This window comes from Poecilia reticulata, chromosome 2 (genome assembly GCF_904066995.2).
Source record: "Poecilia reticulata chromosome 2, P_reticulata-male-v2, whole genome shotgun sequence".
In the NCBI taxonomy this organism is placed as follows: domain Eukaryota; kingdom Metazoa; phylum Chordata; class Actinopteri; order Cyprinodontiformes; family Poeciliidae; genus Poecilia; species Poecilia reticulata.
In genome coordinates this window covers 31,786,826-31,803,918 of record NC_088831.1, presented here as the reverse complement: position 1 = coordinate 31,803,918, position 17,093 = coordinate 31,786,826, and the positions used below count along the sequence as shown (strand labels likewise).

At 36.4% G+C, this 17,093-nt stretch overlaps 1 long non-coding RNA gene across 1 annotated transcript; it reads left to right on the top strand.

The window, feature by feature from the left end:
* Window positions 1-3,800: 3,800 nt before the first annotated feature.
* On the top strand, window positions 3,801-16,846 carry LOC145550130 (uncharacterized). The gene is made up of 3 exons (XR_014085986.1): window positions 3,801-4,516; window positions 15,024-15,135; window positions 16,334-16,846. It is a non-coding gene; the product is annotated as an uncharacterized LOC145550130 (long non-coding RNA).
* The last annotated feature ends 247 nt before the right edge of the window (window positions 16,847-17,093 follow it).

The window sequence follows — 17,093 nt, the reverse complement described above, 5'->3', positions numbered from 1 at the left end:
AAAAGAAAAGCAAGAGTAAAAAAAATGAACTGACGAAGGTGAGAAATGTGCTTTGAAGCTACTCTAAGCAAGAAATGGCTTAAAAATATTTCTACTACTACCAATAATAATAATAATAATAATAATAATAATAATAATAATAATAATAATAATAATAATAATAATAATAATAAATGTTCTATATTGTTTAAGATTAGAAAACGTTTGTTTTTGTTTGTTTTTTATTTTCTTTTTTTGTCCAGGGGAAAAAAAATTATAGACAAACACACTGGCATCTTGTGGTCAAAGAGTAAAACTACAAACATCCTTAACCTTGGAAGACCCGTGAATAGAAAAAAGAGAACAAAGACAAGTTCAAACTTGTAGAATTTGTTGAAGTACTGGAAATGAAAATAAGATATTTTCAGTTTTTTTATTACTTATTTTGTAGTGTTTTATGAAAATATATTAAATATAATTTAAAATCATTCATCATTATCATTGCACAAACAATACGCCAGACGCTAGCCATTAATGATCACCCCCAAAAATGTAGAACATGTTTTTGTAACCTGACAAATCATCATCATTTGATTCAGCTGGTACAGTACAGTGACTCACAAAAATCTTGCTCAGTAGGTTTTTCAAATTGTGGTATTTTGTGACCCTGCGGGGGAACTTATTTGCAAATGTCGTACCAGATAATATTCCAAAACTGAATAATGCAGTCCAATCTCAAATGTTCTCTAAGACAACATTTTAACCTTTTTTTTGTTTGTTTGTTTAAAATGGATATGTGATGCAACACTGTGTTTGTCTTACAGAATAGTCATTCTAATATTCTCTTTCAAAATAAGTGTCTAAGTCTATGTATCTCTTAGTTAGTCATGTATGTTGGTGTATATTGCTTATTTCTTTTTTTTATTCTTTCAATAAATGTTACTATCCCTGATCCTGCAGAAGCGTAACACGGATGTGTTGCCATCTGGTGGAAATTTCTTGTTACTTCATCTACCTGTATCCACAAGGACTGTACTTCCATCCATCCATCCATCCATCCATCCATCCATCCATCCATCCATCCATCCATCCATCCATCCATCACCTAGCACACTTATAATTGTTAGGAGAGGGGATGGTGCCTATATATTTGGGAATTTTGTTGTTTGTTTATTAACTTACGCACATTTTCAGCTTTGTAAATTTGCCCTGCAATTGAAAGTAACCACAATCTTTGTCTAACACAATTTTTATAATCTTTCTTCATAGATTTCTGTAATCTGCTGATATACTGCTTTTGCATTTGCTATTGTAAACCTTAACGTTTGTAACTTTCTGATAATATAACTCACTTTAAAAATTGATTTTATGAATTATTTGGACTCTTGCCCGTGAATGGTTGGGTTATGCAGATTGTTCTTTTATATTTCAGATGTACTTGCAGACATGCCATCAAGCTTTAAGTCTTAAAGTGAATTTTACATGTAAAACAGATACTAACAGCTGTGTGAGTGGGAGTTTAGAAACCTGCTGAAAAGAAGAGTAGACAGACTCGACTTAGCTGAAAAAAACACGAGAAGCATATGTAAGAAGATCTTGTTGAAAACACAAGAGTGTGATAAATTAGCTGATATTAAGTGCACAGGAAACCAAATGTACAGCCGCTAAATGAAATTCAACCATCATTAATTTTAACTATGAACAGTACAAATGCTATTTTTCACTGTCACAAGTCAGAGAGCTGGTGGTGAAAAATGGTGTATTGTCACAACTATCCCTAATACAGACTAACTAGACTCACTTCTCAACTTCCCTGTCTTAGTATCTCTTTCACTCCCCCAGTTCCACATCTATATAAATTATTTAGCAGTACTCTTTGTATTGTTTCTGCCATTCACACAATGAACAGTAGGTGATGCTAATGTGTTGGAGCTGAAAAGCAGCAATGGACTCACAATGGAGAGGACTGGAAAACCCACTTGGGTTTAACAGAGACAAAGGTGTCTTTCAGCTCTGTAAAACAGAGGCAGCTCATTAAAACCCAGTGTTTTATATTTTATTTTGACAATGTTAACACATTCACATATTTAAATCAACATATGTAGCTAAATTAAGGATATTTTTTGTAGTTTTCTCTCTTCAGGGGCTTCCATATGACCAGACAACATCATGTAACCACAGTTATCTTGTTGATGTTTGACACTTTCAGACAGTAATGTCTGAAATGATGCACAACACCGTAATGATCCTCATTTGCTCAAGTAGTCCTTAATTAACCAACCTAATCACATAAGAATGGGCTTCCTTCCCTGTGATGTTCCAGCAGGTCTTCACTGCTGCTGGTTTTGATTGAGCTTTTCTGAATTTAGCTACCTCTTTAATAGAGATCAGTCACATTTAGCTCCAGTAACTGACTTTACCAATTGTGAATTCAAAATTTACATTTGCGGTATTACGGCAAAATCAACTCTTTTTTGAGTTTTATGTCATATTATAATAGTATTCCCTCGTCAAAAACACACCTGGAGTGTTGCTCTGATTCTTTCATCCATGTTTGAGAAATCTTTGAGTCTTTCGTGGCAACCATTCAAAGGTACTTAAACACTTGCTCCCAAAAGGCACCACCTATTTACCCAAAGGGCCTCCTTGGAGCTGCAGTTCCCAGTCAGGCTCCAGCACAACAAATGCTTTCTCCACCCAACAGTTAGCAAACATATGGTACTGTGAATATGGTGAACTGTCATACTAACTACTACATCATACTAACTACTTCAAAACGGTTGGAAATGGCATCCTGGAGGAGCATTGTTGTGTCGATGTGCTGAAGGGGAAGTGTCGGAAATGGTATGAGCTTCTTACAAAAAGACAGAGGCCAATTTTAATGCTGCAAATAGTTCTGTGATGTAAAATCAAATCTCTCTTAAGTTATTTTTGATATATATATATAGCATTTTCATTACATCTGAAAGCAACATAGTTACTTGACTGTGGTATGAAATGACACTACGTGCCTGGAAAATACATAATCGTACTCCTTTTAAAAAAAACTCACCTGGATCACTTTTCAATGCGTTTCACTGGCTGTTCTGTTTAGCAATGTTTGTGCTTTGGCGTAGAGCCTGTCCTTTTTCCACCTGGGTTGATAATATATATGAGACAAACACAAGCTGAATCAAATATTAAATGTGCCCATCAAAATTATTGCTTTGCTTGGCGCAGTGGTTAGATCAGCCACCCTGCAGCACAACCTACCAACTTCAATGCAGCCGTCCAGAATTCGAGCCATGTGCTTGGTTTCTTTGTTGCATGTTTTTTTCCACTTCTCTCAGCCTCCTTCCTGTCAGATTACAGTTGAATAAAGGCTACTATTGCTATATATATATATTATTGGTACTAATGCAAACATTTTAAAGAGAACCCAGCAAAAAGGCAAAAGAACCCAGAATCGCATCTAAAACACAATCTGTTCAAACTTCAATCTGTTTGAGGTATGATGATGTAACTTCCACAACCAATCATTGAATTAAAGGGGTAAGTCATTTTTCAGACGACCAGGTTGCTTTGCATACCTTGTTTCCTTAATATATTAAATCATTTCAATAATGTATTTTACTCTAAATCAGGTTATCTTTGTTTGATATATTTATTTTGATAAAAAACTAAAGTAAAAGCAGAAAAAATTTGAAAGGGGCCATAAACTTCACCACTGTGGATGGTTTTAAAAACATGGCAAAGGTGGATTTTAAAAATACCTCTCACATGAGTTCAGTTAAGTCAAATAAAATGTCACTCACTTCCCCTCTCAATGTATTGCAGTGAAACTCAGATGTCATTGAAAAGTTCAGGTTTGCTGTGAAGGAAAGTGATCAGCTGTCAGTTGAAAGCACAAGTGTAATCTGAGGGCTGAGTGTGGACCAAGGACCAGGTTACATGGGACATTCTGCTCTAGCCTTTTCTGAATTATGCATTCCTCTCCAGTGGATATCCAGTTTCCTTCATTCAACATGTCACTGTAGTCAGATCTATTATGAACATTCTTCTCTCATCTAATTTTCCCTGACAGCTGCTGGATGATTTCTTTTTATACTTTAAATAATAAGCTCAGGCATAAATTATTATTTTTACCTTTGCATTTAAAAAAAATTAAATCACAAGTGCACAAAAAACCATGCTTATTGGGGTGTATATGTGTTATTGCTGACAGCAGAATCAAACACTCTGTTTAGAGGAGCTCTAGAGAGCTGTTGTGAACCACCTGCCACTTTTCTGCCTTTGTAGAGCTGCTGAGGCCCCATAGGCTGCAATGAAAGTAGAACCCTACCGAGTGTGGTGACCTGTGTCCACTCCCTCCTGTAGTCCTTGGCGATACAATTGCACCACAATGGAAATTCAATCAAGAGATGGAGCGCGGTGAGTAGAAGCAGCACTCCTGTCCTTCTACAGCTTGGCTGATAATCGATCAAAAGGGAAACTTTAAACACATCTGGATTAGAGAAGCTACAGGACAGTTTGGAAGAACCACACACTCTCTCTCTCTGTAAGTACAGTCAGTGTTCTGGCTGGTTTTGTATGCAAAATGAGTTGATGAATGCATCAAAGGTTGATAGTTGTGCAGCTTCCATTTTAGTTATCTTTACACCCTTTTTTAGATATACAGTATTTTAAGTATCTTAGGTAAATTAAAACCAATCAAACATGTTGCTTTGAGATTTATATTGCAGTGGAACAAGATTACTGCTTACATTTACACTGATATAGGCTGACTGAAGCCGGCTTTGTCAAAGACTATTTGACAAAATAGTGAGAGTAGAGCAACAACTTTTCAAAATTAAATATACCTTGTTTGTTACTTCATTTACTTTTACTTTTGACTAGGTACTAGTATTCCAAATTTGGTTAATCACATCACAAACTTTGAACTCAAAGGTTCAAAGTCACAGCTTTGGAGGCAACTTTATAACACATGATTCAAAACCTTTCAAATTGCTTAAGAACACTTAATCAATACCCTCAATGGATGATTAAGCATGTAGGAGCAAATATAACTCAATTTACACTGACATGTTTTGAATCAGTGACTTAATGACATGACATGATTTCCTTTCACCCACTATAATGTTTCATGTTAAGATAGTGGGAAAAATCAGCATTGATTGATAACTGCTTCCACCCGGAGGCCCATAGAGAAAGGACTCTGAATGCGAACAAGGCAGCTGAGAATGATTAAGGGGAGGAAGCCAAACAGAAATTGAACTGCAGGATCAGGTAGCAAATCTTAAGTGGACCCTTCCCGCCTCTCTGAAATCCAACACAGCAGTCCACCCTAGCAGTTAAGGAGTTTTTAATAGTTTTCATGTTTTAGTAATAAGCAAATTAAGACTTTGACAAATTTTCCCATGTCAACATGAGCTTGAGTAGCTTCTTGTTGCACACAGTTGCTCGTGGTAATTTTACACAGCAAGGTGAACAAAGTGAGCACAATCAGTTCAATATGGATGATTTTAATAGAGGAAGACAATGTGCGAGAGTGCGGAGATGCATGATTAAGAGTCTGTGTGAGCCAAATCTGTCATATTTTAATCCTATCAGATGCTATTGAAGTTGAATGGCAGGGTAACCATGACTACGATTACAAATGAGATTGTGCACATCACTAAATCCTCATTTGGTTTAAAAGAACGTACTGAAAGAAATGTATGTGAAATGGACTGTGTAGACTATTAGTGCTCTGGATTGACATATTTCAGATGGCTCAGCTCCTCTGACAGCATGGAGTCTGTACGTCTCTATAATAAAAGCAGAGAAATGAAACCAGATGAGCACCGCTGTGTGGCGTATAAGAGCGACAAATTGTTTTTCATTGGTTGACAGCTTTTATGCATAGAGTGCATTTGCATTCAGATGGCAAATTACAGAGACAAAAGGGTTTACTGTCTGAGCAGATTTCTAAATTCTTAATAGAAAATGTTCTTGTTTTTATTTGAAAAGCTAATATGGCATGTGCTGTTTATTAACCTTTTATATGGTTACGAGATTTATCTTTTTGGCCCCCTGATCAGCAGCTTAAATCAGCAAGAAAAACAGTAAAATGTCTGACATATGTCAACATACATATGGAAATATATTAAAATGGAGTGCCATGAAAAAGTTTTTGTCCCGTGCAGATTTCTTCTATTTTTGTTTGTCTCACGTATGTTTGTCATTGAACAAATGCTAATATCGAGCACCTGTGATAAATAGTATGTTTGAATATCTATTTTAATGCCCTCTTGTTCAATGATCAATGAAATGTGATTAACCACTACCAATGCCAAGGTCTAATCTATAAAAATCAAGACATCACATTGATAGAACATTTCTGATATCTAGTTAGGAAGGTTAAGGTTAAATCTTGGGCTAAAAGAAAGCAGTAAGTTATATCTTAGTCAAAAGGAATTTAAGGTCCAACACCGACATCTATCAGACTAAAAAAAGGTTACAAACCCATTTCTGATGCATTGGGATTTGAGTGATCTGCAAGGGTACCTTGCAGTCTGAACCTAAATCTGATTGAGATGCTTTTGCATCACCTTAAACAGGTTTTTCATGCCCAGAAACCCAACAGTGTAACTGTGTAATTACAATTCTACAAGGGAGAATCTGCCAGATTTCCTCCAAGGTGAATCTAAAAAGCTAACTGTCAATTATTAGGTTTCGGGGACAATTCCCTATTCGCATATAAGCAGGATGATTTTGGATAGCTTTCTCCTTTTGTAAAACAAACCTTAATTTAAAAGCTTTTTTTTGTAAATACATTATCTACATTTGATATCCTTTTTTTTATCTAAAGCATTTCAGTATAACAACAAGAGAAGCCAGAACAGATTAAATCTGTAGCGTTTCTTCTAGTCTATCAGAGCCTGTTTACGCAGCTGTCTGACTGCATTTAGGACGAATTATACAGTAGCATAAAAAATATCTACTTACTGTAAGTAGTACTGCAGAAACTGTATAATGCAACTAAATGGCTGGGAAATTTTTGCAGAGCACACACTAAAAGACTAAAATATTTTTGCTTGGCATCAATATTTTATTGAAATAACCATTATTGCTTCAAACTGGATGATCTGTTTTGATCATTACTGAGCATATTTTTAAATACAGAAAATCAATTACATACTCCCTGCAGAGAACCATGCTTTCACAAATCCATCCCCAAGCCCCACAACAAGATGAATTAACAAAATGAATTCTATTAAATCCAAGTACTTCAAAAATAAAATTAATAAAATATTTATTACAACTCAAATTTTCTGACTCACTTATTAATCTCCCATAAGGGCTTCTCTAGTTCAAGCCAATGTGCTTTTTCACCAGAAGACTCTCTTACTGCAGCAAAGATTAATTAACGGTGATGCTATTTGTATAATGGGCACTTGTGTTTAGCAAACTATTTCAGTTAGCATAAATCACAGTCAGATAATTGATGTAGGGAGATGTAGGAAGATAAATCTGAATGGATCTGCAGCAGTTCAGGAGCAAAGTCTCCACTTTCAGTGAAATGCAGCTTCCAAATCTCTTTAGCACACTGGTAATATACAGTTTAATGGTGCAGCTCAAATGTTTCATAAAGCACTTTGACTATATTTCTGAGAACAAACACAAATGTTTGGTCTTAGTGAAGTGGTTTCATAATGGCCTCTTTAAAAAGTCCCCACACTCAGAGCCACCAGAGGTTTCCAACTCAAGAATATCCTGAGGTTCTTAAATGCGTCACTGTTCCAACACACCTGAATCAAGTAAATGGTTCATTACTATTTCTCTGCAGAACTTGGTAATGTTTTAAGGAAGTGACTTAGCAATTTGAGTCAAGTGTGTTGAACTATTGGTGCATGTAAAATTTGTTGGGCAGTACCTCACGAGAACTGAAGTCAGAGACTCTTAACATAAACAGAATAAGCCAGTGCTTAGGGCCCTCAAACCAGGAGGGCTCGCCTTTAAATGTTTGAATTTAACACAGACAATAGGTCTTGTTTATTTAGAATAATAGAATAAGAATACTATTTCATTTAAAAGTTTCAGTAAATGTATAAATGACAATGACTGATTGTTGTTGTTTTTTTCTTTCCATAAACATCTCAGCAAGCAATAGTCAATTTTCCTTGATTGCTTTTGAGCCGACTAAACTTGCACCCTTCTCAAACAGTGTGACAGTTTAGGCAATGTTGTTAACAGGTAGAGGCGAAACAAGTCAAACTGTGGAAATGTGTTTTCTACTTCTGCTGGATGGTTCAAATCAGTACAAATGGCCTCAGAATGGTTCAGCTTACAAAAAGAAGCCATAGTAAGTATTCATTTTGGAGCTTGCACAGCCAAATAAGCTCTCTAAAGTTAATTAGAGAGCAATGAAAGGGATTAAGGGCTGCACAGCTGGTAAGGTCATGGGTTCAACTCCCAAGTGTTTGGTCTCTCTGCATAGAGTTTGTATGATCCCCCTCTGCATATGTACGTTCTGTCCGGCTACTCTGGTCTTTTCCCACAATCCAAAGGATGACTTTTAGGTCTTTTCCTTATCATTAGCATGATTGGCACCAATCTCTACACAATCTAGCAAAATGAATGACATAGGTAGCAATAGGATAGACAGAAGAAATTATTCTCAAATTTTGTCTCACTATTTGTTTATCAACTTACGTTGGAGAAAGTCAGAAGAGTTTTTTAAAAAATGGGTCAAAACTAGAAGAAATCAATTGCATTTTATGAATCCTTATAATCAACATTAATGTTCTGGAAATGAGATAAAGTACATTTTAACTAAACCTTTTCATTTTTGCTCTGACTCTCTGCATGCATGTGTTAAGAGTAACGGGACGTTATGTGACAGCATATTTATACCCTGAAGAAACATGACGATATGAATCACCAATTAAACGTTCCTAGACTCTCTGATAAATTTGAAAGTAAAATACAAAGAAAACTGATGTTTTTATTATATTTATCTTAGTTATTTAATACATTAATAATTTAATCCAATCTTTTGACAAGTAAGTGTGACACTGGTGATATTACTGAAACAAATGTACCTCAGTGTATTTTTTCCCATTTTCCCATCTTTTCTAAATCTTACAGTGTGTGAATATTATATTGCAATTACAGCTGGATTTCTTTTGTGTCTTTTTTAATGTGTGTCTCTTACGATGTGTGGAGAGGAAAAAGCATTTTGCCACAGCCTCACTCAGATTTTTCCCTCCGTACTCCAGATGAGTGACCAGCTTGTTGTTTTCCAAATGTATGGTTTGGGTTAAGTTGAACACACTTTGCACTTCATTGATGGTAATCTAGGTCATTCTTGTGTGAGTCATGGTGCCTCGTCTTTTGTCACTTGAGACAGTTATATTTAGGTGCTTTTTGAATTTCCGTCATGGCTGTTGGTGCCAAGATTGGGTGTCAGGCATGAAGATGTCATAGGATGAGCAGGGGCTAAATTTATGCCTTGTTGCTATGAATGTTGGTGATGTTTTTTTTTCTTTTTCTTTTTTTCTGTTGTAAACTGATTGTGTCATTGTTTCAGCAGCTATAGTATCATGCACATTGTCCAGGAATAGCCTCCAAGTATCTGCAGATGCAGCAGTTTGAATGAAGCAACATCGTTATATGACTGGATTTCTTACATGTACTTGTGATGATATTTCAGCTATTTTTCTGGTTGTGGCTAGATCAGTTTCCTACTTTATACGGAGTATTTTGCAAAAATCTGATACGGCAACAAACAGACAGCAGTGGTAGGAGAGATAAAGAAAAAGTTATGTACAGCTGCCGCAGACACACATTGAAGAAGATACATCTGCGGTGCCATTTTAATAACCTCCCATTTCCTTCTGGGTCTTAATTCCAGAAAATTTGGTTGTCATATTTGGTTTAAGAGTTTTTCTTCTCAAAGGTCAGACTGTCAAAACTGCAGTGGTGTGAAGCAGAAAATATCTGTGCTTTAGTTTTCTTTTAATCCTAGAAAGTAAAAAAAAACTGACTTTAGACAATGCCTTCCTAAAGTATTTATACCCCCAAAACTTATTGTCCCATGTCACAACAACAAGCCTTAAAGCTGACGTATGTAACACATTTGTTGAAATTGTCACTATGTTAAGATAGTATAGAATAAGACAGGGTTAAATACAGAAATACACAGCTCAGTCAGAAACAACTAATCAGAGCCAGGAGGAGGGGCTTAGCTCTGCCAATCACACTTGTGTATGTGCTGTTCACAACTTTTTCATTCTATTTGATGTTTGTTGTCAAATCTCATGTTAACATTCTGTCTAATGCTTTTCCAGCCCAGATTAGGAGCTCAGGTTGATGGTCATGTTTGTACCAGGGCTTCACAAATCTCAGCAGGCGGGATTGTGAAACCTTTTCATGGAAGTCTCGTTCACTGCTTGTGTGAGTTTGATTGCTATTGCTAGACCCCGTGTCTTAGTTGAGTTATATGAAAAACGTTTCACAAACTGTAATGACACTTTGTTTCCTAGTGTATTATTATTGCAGCAAAATTAAAAATCCATTTTAGTAAACTTGACACGAAAAGGTTGTACGTGTGACTGTATCACAAACAGGAAGTGAACAAAGCTGCTTAAAACAAACCAAACTGTGATTTTTTTTTTCTTTTCTTTTTTTCACGTCATTACATTACTGGAACGCAGTCATCATTCTCCTTTTCTTTGGTTGCTGCTCTCGCTGTTCTTTCTCTGTGAAAATTCTCATTTGATTCATAATCCCACCATGGAAAATGTTCTATTGATTTGTTGTCACTCATAGTTCCCCCACAATGATCTCTACCAGGGTGGGAATTCCCACTGAGGATTATGAACAGTTTCAAAATCACAGCAGTCTCTCAAATGTTTTCTTTAACCTTTTCTGAAATTAACTCAGAGCTTTATATGCCACATTCGTCATCCCCATAATGAAGAAAGATAACTCCTCATAAACCTTAACTGGATGTTAAAGCTCCAAAACACACACCGAGACAGTGTGTACACCCTCACACCAAATACACAGTGCTCCGAAAGTGGCTACACCCGACTGACAGTCTAGAAAAATGCTTTTGTTCTGAGTGGTGGGAGCTCTGACAGCTGGCAGGAGGGGAGACATTTGCCTCACTGGGCCAAAGATTGGCAGTCCAAGACAAAATGTCTGTTCATTTTACCCACCTTCCTGTGACTTTAGTGTTGTTTATTGAGTGAGAGAAGGTCTGGGTTTGTTTGTAATATGAAAGACAGTCTGGTTAACACAATTTAAAAGCTTTCTTATGTATTTTAATTAACATTTTTACAACCAAATAAAAAGCATACATTTATATGCTAAATAAATAGTGTATATTTATATGCTTTTTACTTGTAGAGAAACAAATTAAATTGCCACCACTGAATTGCAAAGGCCACACTCTTTTTTTTTATTGAGGTAATATTTCTGAAGATAAGCCATTCAAGGTAAAACTAAGGGACTGTTATGTATGATAGAGAGGGGTATAAAATATATTACAAATGAATTGCTTCTACCCCGAATCCCCAGAGAGGTTTTTGCAGTTGGCCATGAATAGGAACTAGAACTTAAATCAAAAAGATTCAGAACGAAGAGCGAGTCAACATATTGTTACCAACCTGGTGTGGGTTTGCAAGAAAAGGAAGAGAATTCACACACACGCACACACACGTCTGGTTAAAAAGTACTCTGTTCATTTACTAAAGAAGAATTGACCAATGGGAGGAGTCCAAAGTTAAAGATTAGTGGTGTAATATTGTATACAGATGATTGTGGATAAATGTCGAACCCATGGATGGGTGTTGTGGAGTCCCTCAGTTTGCCTCATACAGATGCCATTTGAAACATCATACTTGTATCTGGAAAGTGGTTTGGGCTTCAATAAAGTCTTTGATGTGTCTTACTGTGAGTTTTGAGGGATTTCTTGGTTTGTTGAGTAGTTCAGTTTTATTGTGTAGAAAAGGATGCGGTGTAAAAAGGTTAGCAACTGACTAAACTGTGTGCATGTGTGTGTGGGGGTGTGCGGGTGTGTGTGCGTGTGTGTGTGTGTGTGTGTGTGTGTGTGTGTGTGTGTGTGTGTGTGTGTGTGTGTGTGTGTGTGTGTGTGTGTGTGTGTGTGTGTGTGTGTGATGTATCACCTTGGTGATGCACTTGTTTGTTTTTCTTGTAAAGAAACGATTAATGTCTCTTTAAAGAAAATTGCAAATACACTCTTGCTTAAATTATTGATCTATCCCAGCACCCTACTTAATCTTGATACTTCAAACTTTGTTGACCGGTTTATTTTCAATAATTTACTGATCCTCCTGGAAAGTACCTTTCTCCACCAGTCAGAGACCCAACACCAAACTAAATATATCAGGGACAAACATAGAGTCTGGTTAGCTTTAACTGCCTTCTGAATACTGGAAACTGCTCTAGGTCTGAAATGAACATCTAAGCAGCACAGCAGCCCTGCAATGCCAAAAACAAGGCATGTTGGCTTAAATCTTAGCAGAAATATTTTGTATTTATGCAGGAAGTGTAACACCTATAACATTCACCATAAGGAGAATCAATAATCACAGTTTTAGCTTTGCATTAGCTACATTGAATACATTTCAGAAACACTTGTTTTCATCTGTAAATGAGGCCTCCCAAGGATCATTGCTTTCTTGCTTTGTCTTTTTTTTTTTCTTTTACTCTCTTTGCTAACAAACATAATTTGAGAATGTAACATTTTGATTTGAAAGCTGAGATTTTGTGTTAAAGTTATGGTACTGCTGCTGCTTCAGACCACATCATTTTATAAATAAGCAGCAGGGGAATCATGTTCAAGGTCTCATTTGATCTGCCAGCAACCAAAACCAACATAGGAATATTTCTCAACCCAGTGGTGGTGATTAGTATCTTAGCTGTGTATCGTCAATAGTGACGCCCTGGAAAAAAACTGCCTGTGTTTAATTATGACAATCCTCTCATAATGGAGATGGTGATCAATGTTTTTAAGATATTCGAATGAATCGAGTTTCACATCATAACATTTTCAGTGATGCTCCACTTTTGAAGTTGACAATTAACTGATTATTAAATACAAGACACATATCAGACAAAATAGTAAACTTCACCCATCATTTATTAATATTTTGCAAGTGTAAAATGACTCTAACCAAGGTACTAACGTAAAGTACCTTGGTTTCAAACAGAATATAACGTTTAACTTTTGAAAATAAAGAAATTTAGATTAAAAACCATTGCGTTTTTAAACACTGTTGTTGGTTCTGTAAGGACTTTACCTTTCTTTTTCTCTAAAGCACAGCAGAAACTTTATTCATCCCTTTCACCCACTAAATTGTGGCATTAGCTTCAATATCAGCGCAGAAAACATGTTCCTTCATCCATCTATATTGCTTGTTCGCCATTTTATGATAGACAGTTAAATACTTTAAGGTATTCTCATCAGTCTCTGCCACAGCATATGCATTTAAGCAAATGTTGGCACACTGATCTGTGCCAGCATGTCAGCATTGTGAGGGTTGTCACCACAATTATTTCTACAGTCATACAAATGATGGAAGCGCCTCACCAGTGCTCCAACAGATTACATTGAGGGAAAATTGATTGAAAAGGTGATTCATTTGCATTTACGGAGTCCCACAAAATTTCTCGTGCCCCTCAGACATTTTCGCATTTAGTCATCAGCTGCAAACCTCAGGGTATTTTATTGGGATTTAATAGGAGACGGCCACACTGTGGGGCTAAAACAGCTTTTAGCTTCAGAAGTAAATGCATTATTTATTTTTTTTGTTCACATGTTCATTCTGCTTGTAGAATCTAAATTTAGAAACAGACAGACAATTGTGTGCAGAGAACCTACTATAAATTCAGGAGAACAGCAGAGCTTGTTAAAGATAATGACCTGTTGATGATGGGCAAAGAGCTCCTCTTTGAATTTGTTCATGTCTAGCCACATTATTTGTAGCAATCAGTGAAGTGTGGCTCACTTTTTTTTCCCCACTGCACTTGTTTCATTAAATGTATTTTTTTCTATTTCACAGCGTCTTTCCAGACTCACCTATTTATTTTCCCGCTTTGGTGTCTGCTGTCAATGCTTGTGGGTGGTTTGTAGTCAAAAGATACAGTGCTACACCCTTTTGTACAGCACAGATCAGCACACACGAAGCTCTGACTACAAGAAGATTTCCAAAACTGCTGTAACTCTGCACGAAGCCAAAATTGTTCAGGCGCTTTGGAGAGAGTATGTCAGCTATTAAATTCAGCACATCACTGGCCTTTCACATCTGACATCATAACTTAAGCTTACTGGGCTTTAATGAAGGTCTACATCTTTAATCTTGTCCTGTACATAAAACACGTTCTACATACCTCCACTTGAGGTAATCCAAAGCAAAAGCAAAATGAAAAGGCATTAGTGAAAAGGAGTCCCGCACCCCAAATAAATTGTAGGGGATATAAATTGATCACTTTTTGTTCAGAAGATAATAAGCTCTAACAACATGGTTCTGGGGGAATCAATTCTTCCTATAGGCAAATCCAGCTAAAACTGAAAAAAAAGAGCAGAAATAACAAAGAAAAACTAATCTGCGTCACAATAAAAAAGCTTTTCTTTCTGTGTGAATTCTTGTGATTTACAGGCTCACTTCTAATGGCATCTGGTAGCTCATTGTCATGCACCCCATGGCTCTATCTGCCTTTGGTCCTCATGCAGTGCTCACTGATGTGAGCAACACCAAAGTCTCTTCCAGACAGAGGGGTCGAAATGAAAACGGCTGGAAACACTCCTTCTGAATTTACAAGCAGTCAAATGTTGGCCGGCTATGTTATCAAATTTATGAATATGGAAAACAGAGCATATATGTGGATGCAGAAGACGCTTCGCTTCAAATTGTATTCTTAGGCTACGCTATCAGTTATTTATTATCTTCATTTCGTCTCTCCATCATAATAGCAGTATTTGTTTGTCATTATTCTCTTTTTACAGTGACATGTCTTGGAGCCTTATTGAATGATGCATTTTCTTTATTTTGTAGGAAAAATAAGGGGTTTAGAAAGATGTACCTTCTGCTTCGGGGATTTATCTTATTTATTCAGCCCTGGAGATAAAGAGCTCAAAGATATTTACAGCAACCACCTGCGGCCTGAGTACGTAAAAGGGCACAAAGATTTACAAATTCACTCTTTAACTCTCTCCTAAACACTTGGGTTGGTCGGTAAAATGCTACCTCTGTGGAGAAAGCAGAGGGGGCTTCAGTTTCTATCTATCTATCTATCTATCTATCTATCTATCTATCTATCTATCTATCTATCTATCTATCTATCTATCTATCTATCTATCTATCTATCTATCTATCTATCTATCTATCTATCTATCTATCTATCTATCTATCTATCTATCTATCTATCTATCTATCTATCTATCTATCTATCTATCTATCTATCTATCTATCTATCTATCTATCTATCTATCTATCTATCTATCTATCTATCTATCTATCTATCTATCTATCTATCTATCTATCTATCTCTACTAACTTGCTGTTTTGACAGCTAAAAAGCGAACTATCTGTGTGCTTTGTAAAACATCTGTATTAATGTGAGCAGAGCCTGATTTGGTTAAGAACTCATGACGTAATGTTTTTTTTGTTTGTTTTGTTTTGTTTTTCTAGTGCTTTACTATTGTGCATGAAACGTATGTACTTTGTTGTTTGTTTGCTTTGTGGATAGCATGAAGGCTAATTGCATAAATAAGGAAATGCACAAACTGTTGAGAATTATAGCTCACATGCTGTAATTAAAATTTGATTGCAATCAAAGGACAAACTCATAACATTGCATTGTATTCAAATGAAATCAATTGTTATTGCCAGAGCTGGTTGTTCTTTGGTTATGTAAATCTGAGTTTATTGCCTTTCTTCTTTTTTTCATCTTCATTGATTGAATGACCAGTGTATCTACACGAAAATCTTATTTACTATAAAAAGTATTTATGAAAATCATTTGGATACTTTGCAGAAGTATTAGTATTCCTATTTTCTTTCTGGGAGTCTTTTGTCTCTACCAACTTTTCACATCCAAAGACTGAGAATTCTGCACATTTTTCTTTGCAAAATGGCTCAAGTTTAGTTAGGTTGGCCAGAGATCTTCTTGTATTTAGGTTTGGACTTTGACTCGGCTCATCCTAACACGTGAATGTGCCTCAATCCACACCATTCTGTCATTGTTCTGGCTGTATGTTTGTACTACTGCAAGATGAATCTCCACCTCAGTCTTATGTCTTTTGTAGAATTTGTTCAAGAATTCCCCTAAACTTTTGTTTGTGTTCCCCTTCAACTCTGACCAGCTTCTTTGCCGCTGATGAAGAAAAGTACCCTCACACCATGATGCTGCCTCTACCATTTTGACAGGCAAGCATATTGTGTTTGTGGTGTTGGTTTTCCACCACACATGAAGTTCTTCATGTAGGCCTAAAAAGTTTATTTTTTCTTAAAAAGACTAAAATCTTTGATTTTACATCACATTGCTTTAAAACAAATGATCAAATTTGAATGTTTTTTTTAATAGACAAAACAGACGAGAAAAAGAACTGTTGAACCAATTACATACACTAGATGCATGCAAATATTTAAGCAAAGTTAGTTTTAAGGAAAATCATGCATAAGAGGAAAAAAAAGAAAACATGAAAAGTCTTCGCCAAGCAGGTGGTCTGTAGAAATACAGGTGTGAGTTTTACATGCGGCAGACGAGCCGATGCCTGGCAAACACACTGAGCTACCTTCCATGAGATGCCACAGCCAGGCTGGCGCCACAGTTTGCAGCTTTGCTAAACAAGACGAGCCGGCCAGCTCCTCCACACTTAAGACGTGTCGCTTGTATTTACAGCCCCAGAAACTCTGTACTCCTCAGCATGTAGCATTACATCACTGATCCCAAATCAGACTCGCACATATAAACACCATTTTTCTGTCGCGAGGAATTTACATCTGCTTTCTTCTGCTTCGGTCCCTGAAAAAGTGAATACTGATTAAATTCTCAAGAGTATCTTGTGGTGGGTTTCCATGCGCATATTTTGTTGTATAGTGATAGACGGTAGCAGCTGTTGA